The sequence below is a fragment of the Trachurus trachurus genome, assembly GCF_905171665.1.
Source record: "Trachurus trachurus genome assembly, chromosome: 20".
Classification (NCBI taxonomy): Eukaryota; Metazoa; Chordata; class Actinopteri; order Carangiformes; family Carangidae; genus Trachurus; species Trachurus trachurus.
This window is the reverse complement of record NC_139911.1, coordinates 332952-354405: the sequence shown is the minus strand read 5'-3', so window position 1 is coordinate 354405 and position 21454 is coordinate 332952.

Genomic DNA, 21454 nt, shown 5'->3' with positions numbered 1-21454 from the left:
GAGGAATCCCTCAGGGTGAAACCCCATCACACTACTCTGTCATGATGTCATGTGATGTCATGTGTTTCCATGACGACAGGACGACGAAACGACGACACCTCCACCTCCGATCAGAAGGTAAATAATAAATAAACGTTGAGGTGAAGCCGAGTGTGTGTGGACTGGACGTGTGTGTCCTCATCGTCATCACACACACACACACACACACGTGAGGGAGGAGGTCAAAGGTCACGGAGTCAGAGAGTCTCAGTCAGACCGGAACTGGATCAATACTCATTCATATTGATCCGGTTGCTCCACTAATAATATTATTTATTCTATCTAATAGAAACTCATCAGGTTTCACCGTCAAACTGCAAACTAACAAACTGACAGTTTAGAAGAACAAGAAGATAAAGAATTGTGTTGGACACAGGAAGCTGCACACTGCAAAAACTCTACATCTTTCTTGTCAAAATGTCTCATTTCTAGTCAAAACTAATCTCTTTCCACTTAAAATAAGACTCATCACCTAAAAATGAACTTGTTTTTAGATCATTTTCACTTGTTTCAAACTAATTTTCACTTGAAATAAGTAGAAAAATCTGCCAGTGAAAGCAAGTTTTTTGTGTTTGTAATAAGAAAGAAAAACTTGCTCCACTATCAGATTTTTCTACTTATTTCAAGTGAAAATCTGCTTGAAAGAAGTAAAAAGTGTCTAAAAACAAGCTGCTTTTTATGTGATGAGTCTGATTTTAAGTAGAATGAGATTAGTTTTGACTAGAAATAACATTTTGACTAGAAATGAGACAAATATTCTTGGTAAGATATCAGATGTTTTGCAGTGCAGAGGGGACGGAGAGGAGGACAGGAGGACAGGAAGCAGCCAGATGTCTCCGTTTACATCAACCACTCAATTATTAATGAGCGTTAACGATCACAAGCTGCTGCTGCTGCTGTTGGTCACAACCACAGTGACTTCACATGAGCAGGTCGACACACTGCAGCTCCAGAGAACAAAGGGTTAACAGACAGACGCCATGGAAACCAGCTGAACAGAGATGAAGAGAGTTCATCTGAGTGTTGAACTACAGAGCAGCGCTGACGGAGCTGCTGCTGCTTGTGGGCCGAGCCCATGAATCAGTGAAAAGGTCGTTCACCAACAAAAGCTCCATTCACACGTTACACTGACCTGAGACCAGCAGCTTCACACGTTACACTCACTACGTTTACATGACACTTGGAAAAAAACTAATTATTGCCTTAATCCGACTAGAACTGGACAACTGAAGTGCAGGTAAACACCTTAGTCCGACTGAAACCGGAGTTGGAGAACTCCCATTAATGCCCTCTACACACTGTGCGATTTTAGCAGTCTTATAAGACTGTTGCATGACACACTATGCGACGTGGAATTTACAATCTTTGCTACGACGTCAAGTTTGACGTGTGCAGACTGTACGATGATCGTTCTACTGAATCGCAGGTCGCCCGCTCCCCCTCCCCCCCACCCTCCCTCCCTCTCTCTCTCCCTCTCTCTCTCCCTCTCTCTCTCCCTCTTCACACACAGACACAAGTCACCGGCACCAGTGGAGCAGTACCGCCACTTGTCCTTTATTTAAAAATGAAATCACGGCCTGTATTGGTAGGCTACTAGAGAACATCACAGCAGTACCGTCACGTAATGAGAGCACATCTAAACGAGGACGAAGTCACCTCTCCCGGCGTAAACACGTCAATATTCTCCGGTAGGCGACCGCTTCTCATCATAGTCCGCACATGGGTTTTTTTTTTTTTTTTTTTTTGGACAGAGTTTCACCATGAGTTTCACACACAACTTTTCTGATGGCTGTATGAGTCTGTCCATGTTCCTCCTCTTTCTGCGACAGTAAAAAGGAATACACCTCTCCAGACATGACAGGATAGGCTAAACTATTCGTTTTTTAATTTAATGACTATTTACTCTAAAATCAGTGCTCGTCCCTGTCACCTGCGCCACTGATAGACGTCCATCAGCTGATTAGTAGACGTAGGTCGTAGCAGTTTTCTGACACTGTCAGAATTTAATCGCAGGTCGTCTTTGGTCGCAAGACGCTGACAACGGCCGTCGTAGAGCCTGTCTCACTGTGCGACGTAAGACGGCCGATTTAGAGCTACGACCAAAGATTTCGCCACGATTCTCCTACGATCCGCCGTCTTTCGTCTGCGACGGCCAAAATCGCACAGTGTGTACAGGGCATAAGACACCCAGATAATGAGATTGGAATTAGATTTTCTCCGTCATGTATTCGCCTTAGTCGGACTGAAGCTGGACAATCGTTAGCCTCATAGCATAATTGCCTACGTCATTTTTTGGCCAAATTGAGATATCTGCGTAACTTTCCTCTCCTCCCACTGCTGCATCACCTTGCCTTATTGGCTATGTCCTCAACCACCTCAAAACACTCTTTAGAGTCCAGAATCACTATCTGCCTAAGTCATCTTTTTGACTTTGCTTGCTAGAAATTGTGTTTTTTCTTTTTTTTCCCGAAAATGTTCAAATATGACTTAGGCAATTATGCTATTAGGCTAACGCAATGCACGTGTTCATGCTCCACAACCGTAGAGACGGCACCAAGTGGAGCAGAGAAGCCGCCCGAACCTGGAAAAGTAAAGAAAAAAACCAACGTCAGCGCTGATTCAATGCATTTCACATATATATATATATTTTTTTTAAAGAGAGAGAGAGAGAGAGAGAGCGAGAGAAGAAAAGAGGAAGCCCGTATCCTATTCTCAGCGTGAATCCAGCCCAGACTGGTGCGTCTGGTCGGGAACTGCAGTTGAGAATTTATTACTAAACTACTAAGTTGTTTATATTCGGTTTTTAGGAGGTGACAGAGAAGTCCTGCTGAAACAACGGGTGACACCATGAGGGGGCGATGGACCTCGTCAGTTATTCCATTTTCTCAGTTGCATGTAAACTGAGACAAGGACAGAAGTCCGACTTGACACCAAAATCTAATTTTGAGCCGAGCTGGATGAAGCTCTGCATGTAAGTCCAGTTGCTTTCGATTTAACCTCCTTTGAAATACTATGACCTGGACAAATGAGAATATGCACCGGCCCTCTGCATGTAAACGTACTGACTGACCTGAGACTGGCCCAGTGCTGGCAAGGCAATTTTATTTGTATAACCCATTTCTACCACCAGTTTGTCTCAAAGGGCTTTACATCCCATCATAACAACATCCTCTGTCCTTAGACCCTCACATCCACTGAGGAAAAACTCCATGGAAAACCCTTTAACAGGGAAAACCAGGAGAAAGCTCAGGGTGAGCAACAGAGGAGGGATCATCACCCAGGACGGACAGACGGGACAGAGATGTTGTTACACACAAGAAAACTGTTTACAACAGAGAATGTGGCCCAATGCTCATTTCACTCCATTTATTCATTTATTTCTAATGGGACTCTGCATATTAATGTTTGTTGTAAAATGCCAGATGTAGCTCAAGAGCTCATTTCCATCTGTAGGTCCAATGCTGGTTCAGTGATCTACTACTGGTCAAGGCCATTTCATTTGTTTAGCCCATTTCTACCAACAGTTTGTCTCAAATGTTTTCACACAGCATCATTACAACTTCCTCTGCTGGTCCAGAACCAGATCTCTTATAACACAATGAGAACTGGACTGTGGCGCCTCCAAGTGGCAGAAATGAGAAACACAATCACACTGAGCAACATGGAGGAGCAGAATGACCCACAACAATGAACACACACACACACACACACTCTCACACTCTCACAGGCCTTTCACTCAGCCTGGCTGGTCGCCCCTTCAGAGGACGTTACCATGGAAACGTGGTACAAAGGGGGTGGGGGGGTCCGAGGTCTGGGCCTGAATACCAATAACACAGTGTGGGAAAGAAGCTGCAATAACTACATGTGATTCCCTCAAGACAACACAACACAACTCCCCCTGCACTGTCACACACACACACACACACACACACACACTGAGCTGTGAAACCCGTCCGTCAGCTCAGTAACTACGAGGCTTTTACTCTGAAGGATCTGATACCTGATCAGTGTGTGTGTGTGTGTGTGTGTGTGTGTGTGTGTGTGTGTGTGCGTGTGTGTGTGTGTGTGTGTGTGTGTGTGTGTGTGTGTGTGTGTGTGTGTGTGTGTGTGTGTGTGTGTGTGTGTGAGTGTGTGTGCTGCCCCCTGGTGGTCAAACATCACTGGGTTGTCATTCCTCCTCCTCTCCAGAGGAATGTGGCGACTGAGCAATAGTAGCATTATGTTAATCTGTGAACTGAGTCTTTGTGAGCTCAGAGAGTGTGTGTGTGTGTGTGGGGGGTGGGGGGGGGGGGGGTATGAACTGAGTCCAGCTCCAGGGTCCAGACCACATCAACCAGACCAGCGTCGGACCGGATTATAAATGTCAGGAACGGTGAACGGACGGGGAGCGAAACACAACTGACCAACAGTGATTTAACAGAAAGAAAGTCCAACATTTCTTCTCCTGGTCTGAACCCAGCCTCGACTGTTACACACCTGACTGTTACACACCTGACTGTTACACACCTGACTGATACACACCTGACTGATACACACCTGACTGTTACACACCTGACTGATACACACCTGACTGTTACACACCTGACTGATACACACCTGACTGTTACACACCTGACTGTTACACACCTGACTGATACACACCTGACTGATACACACCTGACTGATACACACCTGACTGTTACACACCTGACTGTTACACACCTGACTGATACACACCTGACTGATACACACCTGGGGCCTCATTTATCAAAGAGCGTGTAAAAGTCCTCTTAAATTTTCAGTACGACGGAAAGGCAAAATGTGCGTACGACCAAAAAATATACACTCTTTTCAGATCTATCAAACTCAGCGTACACACGGCTGCACGGTATTTCCCTTGAAAAGCGTGGATGAGAACACGCCTCATACCCAGCCCCCTAAACGGCCCCACACAGCCATATATGGTCAATGCAAATCAGTACGTGCATATTAAGTAGCCATGTGCGCTCTGGAAACGTGTGGAATGACGTCAGTGGAAGACGGTGAAGACAACAGACGGACGGAGAGCGGAGAAAGAAGCGGAATTTCTCTGAAAGCGAGATACACGGTAACACGGCAATATCAGTCAGAAACATCATCTTGCATTGAAAGGCTACAATAAAAACAAAAAACTCCCAAATCTAAATGAAACAGAACAGAAAGAAGAAGAATCACATTTATTCTGCCCCTTATTTTAGATTATGTCATAATAATTTAAAGCAGGGTTTCCACTGCCAGTCAGTACTACTTTGCACCCCTTTCCACTAACCCCCAACTGCCGTTCACTGGACGACTTTGATTTCCATTTGTGCATAGCTATATATATATATATAAAAATAAAAAAAACATTGAAGTCTACCAGTCTGTGACTTTTCCTAAAATGATGTTGGGCAGCACCAATTTTTGTTAAATACAATAAATATTATTCACACAAAAAATATCGATCATGTTTTCTCATTTGCTTTGATTTGCTCTCATTATTGGGCTTGCTGCTTGCTGCTTGCTTGTGTGTGTCCAGTCTGGCTACGTAACACAGGCACGTCTCAGAAATTATTTTCCAGACTGGACAGACTGGTTGTGGAAGAGGTGTAGCCTACATGCAGGGGAAAAATATCAATATGATATCAAAAGAAAACGAAATTCGTTTTATAAAGCCAGTATTTAGGAGCAAACTAGTGTAAATGCACAGGGGAAAATCTGAGTCGCTGTGCTTTTCATGTAAAGTGCCGACGCCAACACGTGTGAGGTGGTGGTGGTGGTGGTGGTGGTGGGGGGGGGTGGGGGGTCATCATCACCACCACTTGCTACTTCAAACAGTGTCCGCGCTCCTCTCTCCCTCTCACACTGCAGTTCTCTGACTCTGCAGCGGTGTCGCCAATTCCTCCTGTTCTTCAAAAAGCGTGTAAATGCTGGTACGCCATGGTCGGACTGGTCGTAAATTTTTGCACTTACTCCCGACAAGTTTTGGTTTGATAGATCCCAAATTAGGCGGAGAAAAGTGCGTACGCACAAAATGGGGGAAAGAGCGTGTAAAAAAGCGTGTATCCACAATGATAAATGAGGCCCCTGACTGATACACACCTGACTGATACACACCTGAGTCTACAGCCAACAGCTGTAACTGATGATGATGAAGCAGCAGCTCAGAGTGGATCTGTGTCTCCACGGCCTCTGGCCTCAGTCACTGCTGCTGTAGCAACACACACACTGACTGGAGATAAACTGCTGCTCACACACACATACACAGCTGCTAACACCTGCTAACATCCGCTAACACCTGACAGCTGCTAACACCTGCTTGCAGCTGCTTACGAATAGCCTCTAACACATGTTAACAGCCACTAACACCCGCTAACACCCGCTAACACCTGCTAACATCCGCTAACAGCCACTAACACGGCTGCCAACACCTGCTAACATCCGCTAACAGCCACTAACATCCGCTAACACCCGCTAACACCTGCTGAAACCTGCTAACATCCACTAACACCATACTTGCCAACCTTGAGACCTCAGAATTAGGGAGATATTCAAAAGAGGCCCGGGGGGGAGGGGGGGGGGGCTCACCATTAACAAATAATTACATTATAAGGGAAAAGTCAATTTCCAGTAGTTCAACCCCAACCAAGTAGATATAGATTTCAGAAGGCCAACATTCCTATATTAACAATGCTTAAAAAAAAATCATTTTATTTGTGGGGATACTGAACTTTAGGTCTTCATTGAATGTTTGCCATAATTATGACTATTAAAATAAACTGAATAAATAAAGACATGGGATGTTGATTTGAATTAGTGACATAGGCCTTTATATACTCTCCCATGATATTCTAATGCACCTGTACACCAGAAACAATAGGTAGGATATGCAATAATTAACTAACTGTTACAGCATATATCTTGACAGCTCTACACTGTTGATTTGTATAATCCCAACAGACATGTCCAGTGGTTTTCAGCCTTCTGTGTTTACATTTGTCTGTTGTGATGATACAAGTCAGCAGTCCTAAATGTGTGTTTCTCTTCTACATCGGAGGCAAAGTCTTTCCACTTAGGGCTTCCCTCACCTCTGAAACGGGGCAGAGCTCCGTGGAAACACCTGCCTGACACAGCTCCACGGACATGCACGGGGGGGGGTAATGGCGCCGTTGTCGTCGTACCGAATGCACGCGGATACGCGCCGCTTAACGAGCGCACATGCCGCGCGTCTACATTATCAGTATAATCAGAGGCACCCGGTGTGAACGCACTGTACTGCTACTCGCCATGGTCTCTTCTTCTGCTTGTTCTGCCGCGCTTGACTTCGAGCCGGTGTAACCGTTATTATGTCCGGCCGGAAACGGTGCCTAGTGAAGGATGATGTAGCAATATTGTTGTCCGGTGGAAATCGGGAGAAATTCAGGAGAATTGTGGCCCCGGGAGATTTTCGGGAGGGGCATTGAAATTCGGGACTCTCCCGGGAAAATCGGGAGGGTTGGCAAGTATGACTAACACCCGCTAACACCCGCTAACACCTGCTAAAACCTGCTAACATCCACTAACACCCGCTAACACCCGCTAACACCCGCTAACACCTGCTAACATCCACTAACACCCGCTAACACCTGCTAACATCCGCTAACAGCCGCTAACACCTGCTAAAACCTGCTAAAACCTGCTAACATCCACTAACACCCGCTAACACGGCCGCTAACACCTGCTAACATCCGCTAACAGCCTCTAACACCTGCTAACACCTGCTAACATCCGCTAACACCCGCTAACACCTGCTAAAACCTGCTATCCGCTAACAGCCTCTAACAACGCACCGAGCTCTGACCCTGGATCAGACAAACAGGCCTTTACAAACCAACAAGATGATAAAAAAACTTTATATTTATAGCCTACTGGATTTTATACTTTTTCATGTGGCTGCTAGGCTATTTATTATGAAACTTTTCATGTAAATTATTCTGAGTTGCTGAAATGTTTTCTTTTTTAATAAATGTGTTTTGCTGCTTTTTCATGCAGAGCTACAATAAGAGTTTCTATTCTATAACAGTGTTGACAGAGTCAGCAGGTTTCAGTTTGGGTCGTTCACTTGTTCATCATGTTGTTATCGTGTTAATTAGTTAATTCTGCTCATTACACAGTGTGGTCTCCTCCAGCAGGTGGCGCTGCTGCCATGGTAACAGCAGGTGGCGCTGCTGCCATGGTAACAGCAGGTGGCGCTGCTGCCATGGTAACAGCTGTCGCCCTGAGAGACGAGACGAGACCAGAACCTGGTGAGTTCCCACAGTCTGGACCCGCGGGGTCAGAGGTCAACGAGCTCTCAGGCCCAGCAACACTTCACTGGTCTCTGTGTGTGTGTGTGTGTGTGTGTGTGTGTGTGTGTGTGTGTGTGTGTGTGTGTGTGTGTGTGTGTGTGTGTGTGTGTGTGTGTGTGTGTGTGTGTGTGTGTGTTAGAGACAGTGTGTAATGAGACCGTCAGTATTCTCACCACGGAGTCGTTTACACTCGTTAAACCTCTGAGCGGCTCCAGGGAGTCTGAGACCAGAACCAGAACCAGCTGCTGTCACGTGACCTGTGATGTCACGTGACCTGCAGCCATACATATCTACACGTAGCTGCCTCTGACGCTGCTGCCCATTGGAACGGACCGTCGTCGCCGCCACCATCTTGGGGGGGGTGAATGTTGTTATGTTTTGTTTTACCTCGTAGCTACTGCCGGTTGTGACATGCATGATGTCATCTATGGTTTTTACCAGAGGAACCCCCCCCCAAGATGGCCGCCGCAACAACGTTCCTGACAAGTCCGAATGTAGCATCTACGTGTTTATATCTATGCTATGACCTGCAGCAGCTGAACAGCCACTTCCTCCTCCTGTTGATCCTCAGGACCAGGACCAGGACCAGGACCAGGACCAGGACCAGGACCAGGACCAGGACCAGGACCACACAGCACCAGACCACCACACCGGTCTGCAGACTGCAGACTCTGCATCGCTGCAGACGCCGGTGGCTGTGACTCAGTCTGGACTCTGGCAGCTCAGACGTTTGTTCCCAGAAAGACTGAAATAAAGAGCTGGCTGCAGCAGGACGGAGCTGTGGTTCAGCTGGACGACCTCGTTAGAGGCCCCAGTCCGAGTCCGAGGGAGGGACGGACACAGACTGAGAGACTGAGACAGTTTAGAAACTACAGACATATAAACTCATCTTCTCTTCCTCTTCTGCAGGTGTCAGGTAATATGGGACTTTCATTTCCAGCCAGATTTTATTTTCTTTATGTGAACATTCAGTTTTCAGAGTTCAGTTTTTAAACATAGAAGATAATAATAATTAATAACACAATGCCCATTCTGACGTCATTACTCCTTCCTGTTTTCAACTGATTGGACTAGATTACAAACCAGTCACGTGTTCAGTTTGGGCTACTTTCCTTTTAAAAAAGTAGCCCAATAACTTGTTCAGTTTGAGCTACTTTCTTCATACAAGTAGATCGACTGATCGACTAATCGACAAATCAGCTGATCGACCATTGATAAAAACATCTGCATCGTTCTCTATTGATCCCATAATAGTTCAGTCGATCAATCCTCTGGTCGTATCAGGTATTGATCTGGTATTGATCCGGTATTGATCTGGTATTGATCCAGCTCCAGTTGAGAGCAGCTGAACTGACTCATGGGAACGTTGTGTTGTGTTTTGTGTGTTGTGTGTTGTGTTGTGTGTTTTGTGAATGGGGCCGAGTGCAGCCGCCCCTCTCGGCCCGTCACCATGACGACGGCGTGATGTAACGAGACACCTCCATGGAGGAGGGAACAGCGGCGCTCTGTCTCCTCGGGGTAACCAACGGCGACAGGAGGAAACCATCATGCATCCGCCGCCTCATTAGCATAACAAGCAGCTCAGAGCACACACACACACACACAGAGAGACACACACACACACACACACACACACACTCACACACACACACACACTCACACACACACACACACACACACTAACACACACACACACACACACACACACACACACACACAGAGAGACACACACACACACACACACACTCACACACACACACACACACACACTCACACACACACACACACACACACTAACACACACACACACACACACACACACACACACACACACACACACACACACACACACACACACACACACACACACACACACACACACACTCAGCTCTGAGCTTTGTCTCCGTCCACTCACACTGAAACGTTAATCAGAGTCACCGAGCTGAGAACCAGAACCAGAACCAGAACCAGAACCAGAACCAGAACCAGAACCAGAACCAGGACCAGGACCAGAACCAGAACCAGAACCAGGACCAGAACCAGAACCAGAACCAGACATGTGAACCTGTAACCTATAACAACCATCTGAGTTCAGTTAATTGTAGCTACACAATGTTTCTGTGTCATTTTGGTTTTAGTAGAACTTAGCTACTTACATAATACATTCTGTGCAACAACTACACACTTCAGCTTGTGCAACTGGGTGTAATGAGCATCACAACACAACCTGACTCTTTAAACTGATGTGACTCACTTTAGGTCTTGTGCAATAGGCTATTATCTACCACTTATACTGTTATATACAGTATCTGGTACTTATATTCTATAGGGCATCGTGCAACACAACCTGTTGGGTTGTTAAAGTGACCAGGTTGTAAAAAATGTTCAAATAAAGACGTTTTTATGTTTAAATTCTAGAAAAAAAAGTGGTTATAATTCAAAAAAAGTAAAATATTTTCTCAAAAATTTCTCAAAGTGGTAAAAGTTTGTTTTTTTTAATTCTAGAAGAAATAGGTAAATTTTCACTTATACTCTTATATATCTGGCTCTTATATTCTATAAGGCATCGTGCAACACAACTTGGTAGCTATGCACTGCTGCACTGCTGAACTTTAACCAGCACTGCTGCACTTTATCTCCCAGAACTAAACTCTTATGGCCTCTCTACCTGTGGAATGTGTTTGTCAATATGTTCTTCATTGTCATAGTCGCCTTTTTGTCTCTTTGTGTTGTGTTGTCTACATTATTATGTAAATGGTAAATGGTCTGTATTTATATAGCGCTTTTACTTTAGTTATTTTTTTTTTAGTTTAATAAGTTTATTTGTATCAGGGACAATGTACAAAATAACATTAGTCTCGAAATGAGAAGAGATGCCTTGTTTAGCTTACTAGCTACTTTCCATCCTTAACCCTGGGCAGGTGAATACGTAAAAACAATAGAAAGGTAAGAATTATCAATTTACATAGCGTTAAACATCCATACACATGATGTGCATAATACACCCTCTCATATCAGAAAGAAACATACAGTTATTAAAATACTTCACACTTTGCCAAGGTTAAAAATAATTTATACCTGCAACGATACCCAAAGCGCTTTACAGTATATCACATTCACCCATTCACACACACATAGCCTGTGTAATATGTGTAATGTTATTGAACTGTTTCTATGTTTATAAGACTCCAGATGGAAACTAGCATCCTGCTACAATCCAACAAGACGACACCGACCGATCAATAACAAAACTATCACTAGATTCATTGATAAATTAATCACGTGTGTGTGTGTGTGTGTGTGTGTGTGTGTGTGTGTGTGTGTGTGTGTGTGTGTGTGTGTGTGTGTGTGTGTGTGTGTGTGTGTGTGTGTGTGTGTGTGTGTGTGTGTGTGTGTGTGTGTGTGTGTGTGTGCGCTCATTAACACAGTGAGTAACTCTGAGACTCAGTGAACAGGATCTAGAAAACAAAAGAGACTCATGTCAGTTCTGCCCTGGTTCCTCCTCTGACCCCTCACACACACACACACACACACACACACACACACACACACACACACACACACACACACACACAGTGACACACACACACACACACACACACAGTGAAACCTAATGACGGGGCTCAGAAACCACAGGTCCAGAATAAGAGAGGCAGTCAGTCATTACTCTGAGAGGAGAGGAATGTTTCCTCTGGACACACACACTCTCACACCTACACACAACACAACACAACACACACACACACACAACACAACACACACACACACACACGCTCTATTTCCATCCGATGGAGGAATCTGGGTTACGGTTGGATCAAAGCTCTCGTCCCTGAAGCTCCGCCCCCTCTCGCCAAACAACAGCTGATGTCATCGACGCTGGTGAAGCCGACGGTCACGACGAGTCCCTGAACGCATCACCACAACTACACAACAACAACACAGACACAGACACACAGCTGGGTCGTGTCCTGACTGCATCATCATCATCATCATCATCATCATCATCATCATCATCATCATCCTCCAGAGTCCAGTGTCTCTGACCCCGAGGATGAAACTAGGGATGATGCACATTTGAATTGTTTTTCTGACCGATAACCGACGCTCGTTAACCGATTATTAACCGTTAACCGATTATTAAAGCAGCTGTAAGGTGAATGTTTGTGTTAATCTAAGTCTTAAATAGTTGTATCTTCCGACAGCAATCACTTCTATAGAGTGTTTGGTCTGAAACACGGGTCTGTCAGTCACTCTGCTCTGCTCTGAGCCCAGGAGAAAACTTTCCTTGTATCCTACAACCTTTATCCAATGAGGAGAGAGAACGGCATAAAGGGGCAGTCCTAGTTAGTTAGACAAAACCACCGGATCGCTTACTTCTGCTTTAACCGTTAACCGATAAGATTAAGACGCTTGCGGCGCACGGCAAAAAAATAATAATAATTTGATCGCTCCATTTTTATTTATTTTTTCTCCTTATCCACCGCTCCATGGATTGATTTCTCACCGGCTTCGTTGGAAACAAATGATGCACATGGAGGAGAGGAGGGGTTAAAGTTCGATTGCACTTTTTAAAGTCGGAAAAACCTGAGTTCAGCGCTCGATGCAGCGTCATTACGTGTGTTTGTCTGATGACATCACTGATCACATGACCACACAGAGCATCGATGGATGGATCAGCTGGGGTGTTGTTGCCATGGCGCCCAGAGCTCAGTCAGAGCTGTGGAATGTAAACTGTCGAGGTCAGAGGTCAACGGGCGCCGAGGCAGAGAGGATCATGGGAAACGAGGCGGCCGAGTGTCTCCTCACACACACACACACACACACACACACACACACACACACACACACACACACACACACATTCCTCAGCATCTCTGTGCGTCGCCGTGGTAACTGTGTGTTTTACACTGGAGGACTGAGACGGCGCCGAGAGACTGTTACACTGTTACAGGAAACTGTGATTCACCAACACCAGCAGCTGAACCTGGACGCAGCCTGACGGAGGCTCCGCCCCCTCAGGTAGAGACCCCCAGACCCCCCCCCCCCCCCCCCCCAGCAGGTGATGATGTCAGAGTGTTATAAAGGTGAGGTTCTTACCTGTGCAGCAGCGGAGACGCGTCTGAGTCTCTGAGGACAGAAACACAGAGAAACGGTCAGCTGGTTGGACACTAGAGAGTCTCTACACCAGAACTTCTATAACTGGTTTACATCAAGGAAACTAAACCATTACATATTAGACCACAGACCCTCATTGGACAACATGTTGAAACAAACACCAGAAATACACTAATATTTGTTCTGAGACTGAAGAATTTACTTTTTTAGTCAATGTAGGTTCAAATTAAAGCCAATGGTGTGAATTTGTGGAAATATTGTAGAGACATTTCTGGAAAAAAAGTGGTAAAAACTCTCAAAAACAATTCTAGAAAAAAGTTTCTCAAAAAAAAGTGCTAAAATTTCTCAAAAGATAAAATAAACATTCTAGAAAAAGTGGTAAAAAATAAATAAATAAAAAGTGGTAAAATCCCCCCCCCCCCCCCCCCCCCCCCCCAAAAAAAAAAAAATGTAAAAATGAAAAAATAAATAAAAAGTGGTTAAAAAAAAAAAAAAGGAAAAAAAATAAAAAATTCTAGAAAAAAAGTGGTAAAATTTCAAGAAAAAGTTGTGGACCCCCTTGAACCCTCTCAAGGACCCCTGGGGGTCCACAGACCGCACGTTGAGAACCACTGCTCTGCAGCATCACAGCTCTATGACGTCACAGCTCCATAACGTCAACAGTCAGGGGCCGTGTCCACCAGATGCGTTTTCAGCCTCTGGGCGTCTATTTTCCATTCAAACCCTATTGAGTTGGGCGCTCACAGCGCTCAGCGCCCTCAGCGGTAAAACGCCCTGGGCGCTTGCTTCTTTTTGTCGCGGCGCTCAGAGCGCTTCGAGTTGAAATCTGTTCAACTTTTAGAACAGCGCCGCGCTCGTCAATGTCACTTTTCACCGCACTGACCAATCAGAATCAAGAAGGGGCGGGACATACGTTACCACAGCAACACAACCGGAGACGTGGCTCGGTTTATATCATGACCCACACTTGTGTTGAAGGTAGGCCGACCTCAGGGTCCATGTCAAAAGCTGCCGCTAATGCTGTTGTGTATTTCTGACACTCGTTGTAGTGTTTACATTAAACAAGGCAGGAACACGGAAGTGTCAGAGGACTCGTTTTGTAACCTAGCAACAGCGGCATTCTGACGAGGGAGAGAGAGAGCGCTAAGCGCTGGGAAAGCAGCGCTGAGAGCGCTGTCAGAGCTGAAAGCGCGTCTGGTGGACACGGCCCCTCATTGAAGAGAAACTGAGTTCAGGTCAAAGGAACTGTGACATCATGTGTGTGTCATCCATAGATACACACGTAGGCTAGATCAGTGATTCTCAAACTTTTTCACATCAAGGACCCCTAAATTGACACAAATTAGACCACGGACCCCCATTGGACAACATTTTTAAGCAAACACCATTTGTTCCGAGACTGAATAAAGTTTTCTACATTCAAATTAGAGCCAATGGCGTGGATTTTTGGAAATATTATGAAATTTCTGGAAAAAAGTTTTTCCAAAAACCTTCAAACATTTTCTAGGAAGAAGTGGTAAAATTCTCCCCCCAAAAAAAGTTTTAAAAAAACAAACAACCAAAAAAAGTTAAACATTTTCTAGAAAAGAGTGGTAAAATTTCAAAAAAAAAATATATTTTTTTTTTTAAAGAATCTAGAAAAAGTGGTAAAATTCTCAAAAAAAATAAGTTTAAAGAAATCTAATATATATATATTCTCAAAGAAAAATAAGTTTAACAATTCGAGAAAAATTGGTAAAATTTCAAGAAAAAGTTGGGGACCCTCTTCAACCCTCTCAAGGACCCCTGGGGGTCCCCGGACCCCACGTTGAGAACCACTGGGCTAGATGATGCATTCGGGCTCGTCAGGAACGTCGTTGCGGCGGCCATCTTGGGGGGGAGTTCCTCTGGTAAAAACCATAGATGACGAACAGCAGTACGAGGTAAAACAAAACATAACAAAATCCCATTCACCCCCCCAAGATGGCGGCGGCGACAATCTGTTCCAATGGGCAGCAGCGTCAGATCTACGTGTAGATATGTATGAGTGTCATCAACAGGACTGTGACATCATGAAGCAGCGAGGCATCATGGGAGTTGTTGTCTTCTTCACCATCACATCAGTCGGCTGCTAACGAGACTTAATGAGCCGTGACCAACAGGTTCTCACCTGCCCACACACACACACACACACACACACACACACACACTGAGCCTCTGTCACATGACCAGAGAGGATGTGATGTCATCAGCCCCAGGTGAGAGGGGGCGGAGCTTGACCTGAGCTGACCTGTTGCCCCGCCCCCTTCACGCTCCAGCTGCTCTGACGTCACACACACACACACACACACACACACACACGTTCTGACAGGTTTCCTGTTCAGGTCCAGACCTGAGTCCTGGTCTCAGACCTTCACTGAGTCCTCACTACTTCTCCTTCTTATTGTTATTGTTCTGATCCAGACACATGGAGATCTGATCTCTGATTGGTTCACAGACAGGAAGTGACTCTGAGCTCAGAATTAATCTAACTGGTCCAAACCATGGATGTATTATATTAAAACAGACCGACACCACTGATCCAGAACCTGGTTCCACCTGGACCGGCTCCTCTGACACACACACACACACACACACACACACACCTTTAACTTCAGCCTGTTGAATACTTATAGCCTACAGTAGAAACCAGATCGATAGAGCTGATCACAGCTGATCAATAATCATATTAGATCACGTGACTAATCATCACTGAGCTGATGAATCAATAACTAGGTAATAACAGATCAATCCGCGGTGTCGGCTGCACCTGTGTGACGTCACGGACCCACCTGGTACCAGCGGACCAGGAACCAGCAGAGCAGCGTCGCCGCCAGACCGAGTCTCGCCTCCTCTGGTTCCTCTCCGCGGGTCGAGCTGCTGCTCTCCGCCGGGCAGAGAGCGCTGTCGGCCGGCTGCTGCATCCGCTCAGAGCCGCTCTCTGTCCGGAGCTCAGCCCGGAGCTCAGCCCGGAGCTCAGCGCTGCTCTCCGCCGGGCACAGAGCGCTGCCGCCCGGCCGCTGCATCCAAGCAGCGCCGCTCTCAGCTCTGGTGCTCCGGAGCTCTGCCCTGGTCTGTCCGCTGCTCTGGAGCCCACATGAGTCCAAGTCCGGTTCGGATGATGATGAGGATGATGAAGATGAAGGTGATGAAGGTGATGCCAGCCTCGCGCCTTGCTCGCACCTCGCGCCGCGGACACTTCTTCTCTCTGATCAACTGAAGCCGGAAACTCCTCAGTAAAACTTTCATCTTTCAGATTAAAAGTCCCGGGACTCCCCCCCCCTCCTCCTCCCCCTCTCCTCCCCCCACAGAGCTGCACGAGCCCCCGCTGACTGAAGAGCCGCAGCGCCCCCCCGCGGACACACTCACTCTGCACACTCACACACACACACACACGGAAATAAGAGAGCACTGTCACACATGTTTCTTACATGTGTGACAGTCATTCTTTTCTTTTCTTTTCTTTGTTAAACACCAACACAAACACAACTCATTCTCCTTAATGAGACCGATGAGGTCATCACCTGATGAGGTCATCACCTGAACCACATCTGGTTTTATAGGAAGATTATAAATAAAAACCACTGCTGATTAAACATCCACATTATCCCACTACAACTGGTTTATAAACTCTTCCTGAGGTAAAATATTCTTAGGAATAAATATCAACATGTTTTCTTTGCATTATTATTATTATTCAAGGTCTGAAAGACTTGATATTTTTGTTATTTAGACTAGTTTAGTCATTAGCCAATAAAAGCTCTAAATGACAATATTTTTATTTCAATTTTGGGAGAAATGTTGTCGGTAGTTGATAGAATAACACAAAAAAAATGTAATTTAATTTAACTCAAACACATAGTATAAATAGTAAAACCAGAGAAACTGATCATTCTGGGAGCTGTAGGTGTTCATCTGACTAATCAATAATGGATGTGACTGGATGACTGATGAAACTTTATTCAGCTGCAACTTTAACTTCACTGATGTTCACAGATGTTTTAAACTTTTATATTCTACTGAATAAATAAATAAATAAAAACAAAGGGGAAAACAACTGATCAGGAAACAAACTGATCAATATTATTGATTAAACATCATCATGAAGTAATGAACTTAATAACTAACATGTGACATCACAGCTCAGTGGATCAACTCTTCAGAGTCGGTGCAGGTCGTCCATGGTGACGAACACCACCTGCACACACACACACACACACACACACACACACACACACACACACACACACACACACACACACACACACACACACACACACACACACAAGGAAGGATGGAAGGAAGGAAGGACAACGGGAAAGATGGGAGGAAACACATTGGGTTAATTGGGTCAAAAAGGAAGGAAGAAAGGGAGGGGAAAAGGATTGTGGAGAGAAGGAAGGGAAAAATGAAGGAAAGAAAGATGGAGGGAGGGAACAGATTCGTTCAAGGAAGGAAGAAGGGATAGAAGGGAGGGAATAGATCAGGTCAATTGGATCAAAAGAAGAAGAAAATAAGGACAAAGAGAAGGAACGAAGGAAGGGAATAAGGATTGTGGAAAGAAGGAAGGGAAAAAGGAAGGATGGAGGAAGGGAACAGATTGTGTCATAAGGACGACAGGAGGGTTCGTTGTGTTTTTTGGTTCTTAGGTTGCCTGTAACATCTGTAACATCTGGCCAGGGACAACAGATGAAAACTCTGTTGATCAGTGCTGCACTGTCCCTCGCAAATAAACCAATACATTAAATTAAATTAAATTAAAGCAGATATCAGCTTCACGGCCGTTTCGGCTAATGCTGCGTTCAAGGCAGGCTTTTGAAACCGTAAGTTACAGCTTCAAGTCACAACTACGACTTGGTAGCGTTCCAGGTAACCCGTAGCTCGTGTTTTTACCATCCTGTTGTCTGTGAAAGTTCCCTATAACGGCCACTCGTAACTTCCGACCCGTGAACTCGTACCAGATCGAACTGGTATGACTTCACAGGAAGGAAAAACACAAAGTACGAGTTTCTTTGAACGCACCATGAGTTAGCAGCCCCCGCCCTTGTCAGGCATCAATTGGTCCTCGTGCTACGTCACCACATTCACGCGCATCCCTTGGCTGCACACACAGCCCTTCATGCCGTTCTCTCTCCTCATTGGATAACACTTGTATCCCACAAGGAAAATTTTCTCCTCGGGTTACAGCAGAGCAGAGTGACGGAGAGACTCGTGTTTAGGCTGAAATACTTCATGTAAGTGATTGCTGACGGAAAATAGGACTATTTAGGACTTATATTAACAAAAACATTCCACTGATATCTGCTTTAACTTAAAACTATCAGTCAGCGATCCGGTGGTTTTGTCTAACTTCCTGTCAGCAGATGGAGTTAGCAGCCCCCGCCCTCGTCATGGATCTATTGGTCCTCGTCCCTACGTCACCACATTCAGGCGCATCCCTTGGCTGCACACACAGAGAGGACTGCCCCTTTATGCCGTTCTCTCTCCTCATTGGATAAAGGTTGTACCGCCGAGTTGTCACGAGCTGCAACACGAGTTTACCCGAGTGAGGAAAACGAATTTGATTGGTCGTTATCGAGCGGGCGGGATATTCAAAGCTTGGGGCGAGACCGAGCTCCGTGTGTGTGTGTGTGTGTGTGTGTGTGTGTGTGTGTCTCAGACTTTGAATGACGGATCCAATATCAGTGGCTGGTGAATCGTGTACAGGCTGACGTATAATCCGTGCGCCTGCATTATCCAATGAGGGAAAAAAAATACACACTTTCATCCCGGATTTACTCAAAAATAGAATTTTGCAGAAAGTTTGGCCTACAACGTCTGATAGATGAGTTATTACATTAATGTTAAGACCCAGAGTGGGCTTAAATTCAATTTTCTTTTCTGTACACCTTTAAGACTGATATTAACACAAACATTCACCTTACTGCTGCTTTAAGTTTCTTTTGGTTGCTAGGTTACTCTGACCTGGTGGTGGTCTGGTTGCTAGGTTACTCTGACCTGGTGGTGGTCTGGTTCTTAGTCTCTGACCTGGTGGTGGTCTGGTTGCTAGGTTACTCTGACCTGGTGGTGGTCTGGTTGCTAGGTTACTCTGACCTGGTGGTGGTCTGGTTGCTAGGTTACTCTGACCTGGTGGTGGTCTGGTTGCTAGGTTACTCTGACCTGGTGGTGGTCTGGTTGCTAGGTTACTCTGACCTGGTGGTGGTCTGGTTGCTAGGTTACTCTGACCTGGTGGTGGTCTGGGTCGGGGTAGTCACAGATGTCCTGAGGGAAGACGGAGCGAACCAGAGTCTTCACCTGCTCAGGGTAAACGTAGGTGATCCACGGCTGTTGGCGTCGCTGTCGTCGCCGCTGTCGTCGTCGACGGCGTCGCCGCCGCCGGCTCCCCTCGTCTCCCTCGTCTCCCTCTTCCTCCTCCACCTCCTCCTCTTCTTCCTCCCCCACGCCGTGAAACATCTGGAATAAAAGTCAGAGGAGCAAGAAGAAGAAGAGAGGAAACATCTGTGCTTTTCTTTTGTAATCCCTCCAGAACAACGTCCACACATCACATACAGGACACATATATAACATATATATTATAACACACATACAGTCTGTAGTCTCTGTGACTGTCAATCAATCAACTGTAATCAATAATCTATAATCAGCCTCTGAAAGGTCAGACTATTACTATGACGACCATGGTTGTACCCTTATAGAAAACATGTAGGATAGTGTATATGTAATGTATAGTATATAGCTATAGCCTAATGTAGCTACATGCTGTAAAGATAGAGACTAGATATCAAGTCAAGGAGCTCCACAACTTCTTCTGGAAATGTTACCACTTTTTGCTAATTTTCACCACTTTTTTAATAATATTTTTATTTCCTTTATTTTATTTTTTTTTTACAACATTTTCTAGAATTTTTGAAAAACTTTTTCTTGAAATTTTACCAAATTTCTCTCAAATTTCTCAAACGATCTTCAGTCTCAGACCTGATATTTGTGTATTTCAGGGTCGTTGATGTAAAACAGTTTGAGAACCACTGCTACATATAGTATAGTTACATATAGGCTACTGTATATAGTATTTCTATAGAGAGAGAGAAGAGCAGTGAGTCTCAACCACAGGAAATGAAATGATTTTCACTTCATCATCAGCTGTGTTTCATTCTGGAGAATCAGCACATGACGGGACACACACCTGCAGACACACACACACCTGCAGACACACACACACCTGCAGACACACACACACCTGCAGACACACACACACACACCTGCAGACACACACACACCTGCAGACACACACACACCTGCAGACACACACACACACACCTGCAGACACACACACACCTGCAGACACACACACACCTGCAGACACACACACACACCTGCAGACACACACACACACCTGCAGACACACACGGCCTGAACTGGAGAGGATAGACAGTGTCACCTGGACAGTGTGTGTATATATAGGTGTGTATATCAGTGTGTGTGGATATGACAGTGTGTGTGTGTGTGTGTGTGTGTGTGTGTGTGTGTGTGTATGAGTGTGTGTGTGTGTGTGTGTGTGTGTAGGTGTGTGTGTGTGTGTGTGTATATGAGTGTGTGTGTCCCACCAGCTTCCTCTGCAGCAGTCTGTAGACCTTCCTCCTCCGGGCCACGTCGCTCTTCAGTCGTCTGGCGGCGACGAGGAGAGACGACATCCACACAGGAAGTCTGAGGTCAGAGGTCACAGGTCAGAGGTCAGACTGGGGGTGTGTGTGTGTGTGTGTGTGTGTGTGTGTGTGTGTGTGTGTGTGTGTGTGTGTGTGTGTGTGTTGGGGGGGCAGAGCCACCTGTGTCTCACCCCAGAGAGCGGCAGAGCTCCACGTAGTCGTCCATCACGTCACAGCTGAGGAGGAAACAGTCACACAGTCAGACTAGAACTAGAACTAGAACTACAACTAAGACTAACATGTAGTAAACTGTAA